Below are 2517 nucleotides of genomic sequence, written 5' to 3'. Positions count from 1 at the left end.
GGTGAATCTCCCACAAATTTATGAGATCATCTTGAATCCCTATGGATTGTTACATAAATTTAACCAAACACTCCATAAAGCTACACAGTACAGATGTATAGCCAGGTAAGCACATAGGAGAAAGGAAAAGGGAGAGGAAAGGGAAAAATACCAGAGGTAGAGCAAAGCACTGCAAGACCCAAGGGTTAGGAATAAACTAGAACCTTACTCTAAGTGATTGGACAAGTTGAAAAATAACACAAAATCATTATCAGCTATTAAACAAAAAAATGAGGGTTTGAGGTAGAGTGAAGGTCGATTTGTCAACAGGAAGCTGTGGGCTCTGCACCTCTATTTATATAAACATTTGCTTTTTCCATCTTGGTTTCTGCCCAGAATTTGTCGTCTGACTGCTGCTTCTGGGTCTGCTTGACTGGTTTTTAGAGAAAGAAAGAAAGAAAGAAAGAAAACAAAACTGTGGCCACCTGTTCCTCTCCTTACCACAGTCTTAACAAGTCACTTTCCCTGATGTTTGGTTGGTGAAAATGCTCCAAGATACAAGGGCTTCCGTCTTTATCAAGCATTGCTTCTTTAATCAAGGCCTCCCTGCGCTGACAAAGCTACAATGACAACCCTGCCTCTCCTCCACTGTGCTCCTGATGTCTTCCTGTTTTACCCTAAGTTTCCAGATCCCCCAGGACCCCTTCCCCACTTCTCAAATTCGCTTTGAATTCGGAATTTTACAATTTCCATCTTTTAGCTTCCTGGCTCGCCCACCCTGGTGTCAGCCTGTTGTCACTCTCTCATCTGGCTATCCCCTGGTCTGCTGCTCTTCCATCTTTGTTCCCACTTCTTTTAGGATTCCTTTCCTTCTTCACTGTGTTATAGCTGCTTCAGTACAAAAGGAAGAGGGATCTTAGAGGTTGCTTGTGCCTTCTCACCAGGTGTAAAGTGGTTGGTTAAACATCTAATTTTGGCCACAAGTACCCTGAAGCAGAGAAGGGAGGAGCTTGTGTTTAGCAACATATGCTGCTGTATATGTCATCAAAGTAAGACTCAGAAGTTGGGAAACCAGCTGCGGTTTGCACTCTCTGCCATCAGTCAAAACAATACTGAGAAAAAGTGTGCATAGAACTGTATTTAGTGAGTAGAAGACACACTCGAATTTTCAGAATGCGTTCATTTGAGGAAAAAGGAGGATTTTCTTGAATCATAAGCACGGAATATGGAAAAAGCCTCAGAATATAATCAACTCAATTAGAGAAGGGAAAATAAAAGTGAATCTTTATGAATAGGCAGATGAGGCTGCTATCTGTTTAGGATACCAGGAGGGCATTCAATATCTAACGATACTTTTACCAAATTCCTTAATTTTAACATTAAAGATCCATTATTTTGGTTTAAAAAATGGCTTTTCATTGAAAGCCATTGCTTAGCAAAGTTGTCGTTTGGGCTTACCAGGAAAAAAACATATTAACACCTTAATGAGGGAAAACTTTCTTCTGAATCTTCTTTTATTCTTTGAGGCGGAGTTTCACTGTTGTTGCCCAGGCTGAAGTGCAGTACCACGATTTTGGCTCACTGCAACCTCCAACTCCCTGGTTCAAGCGATTCTCTTGCCTCAGCCTCCCGAGTAGCTGGGATTACAGGCACCTGCCACCATGCCTGGGTAATTTTTTTGTAGCTTTCTTAGAGACAGGGTTTTATCATGTTGGCCAGGCTGGTCTTGAACTCCTGACCTCAGGTGATCCACTTTTGTTACAAGGGAAAGAATGGAAAAGCCAACCTACTCAAGAACAGTTTAAGAGAAACCAATCAGCTTAAGTAGAAAAAAAAAAACCTATAGTTTTATTATATACTTAATAGTCTTACTAAACCTTTGAACACATACTCTTGTTAATTCACAGAACCACCCCTAAGGCAGGTACTCCCTAATGCCTCGGCCTCCCAAAGTGCTGGGATTACAGGCGTGAGCTACCGCGCCCGACCCTGAATCTTTTAAAAAAAAAAGAGAGAGTAAAAGGTTTCCTAATTCTTGGAAACAAGATTATCAGGGACCTGAGATGGGATAGGGGTAAACAACAACAACTAAGGGAGGTGATGGAATTTCCGCCAGTGGGGAGGGGAGGGAGGGAAGTAGCTGGGACAGAAAACAACCACCTGAAATTTGATCTGGGACCTTTCTCAGGGGAAAGTCAGAGGGGGAAATAAGACTTTATAGGGATGTGGAAAGAAAGCATGGAAAGCAGGTTACAAATTTGTTTTACATAGTAAGAAGAGTTTAAAAGTGTAGAGAACATAAGAACAATGAGAAATGGCAACATACAGGAATTTGATCATGTAGAAGAGAAGTGAGTACAGCATGAAACTTCACCGAGCAAGATTGTCAGACTTGCAGGGGACAGAAAAGAAAAAGGGGGCCACATTTGGAGGAGTATAAATACATTTGGAGTGTTGGGGAACTGATGGTAAAGTTATGGAGTGAAGGAAAGAATAGAGGATAGCAGAAGAGAGACGTGAGCAATATTGCGCGCTATA

The sequence above is a fragment of the Colobus angolensis genome, unplaced genomic scaffold (genome assembly GCF_000951035.1).
Source record: "Colobus angolensis palliatus isolate OR3802 unplaced genomic scaffold, Cang.pa_1.0 Scaffold11, whole genome shotgun sequence".
Classification (NCBI taxonomy): domain Eukaryota; kingdom Metazoa; phylum Chordata; class Mammalia; order Primates; family Cercopithecidae; genus Colobus; species Colobus angolensis.
The sequence above is the reverse complement of the archived record's forward strand: the minus strand, read 5'-3'. Positions refer to the sequence as shown.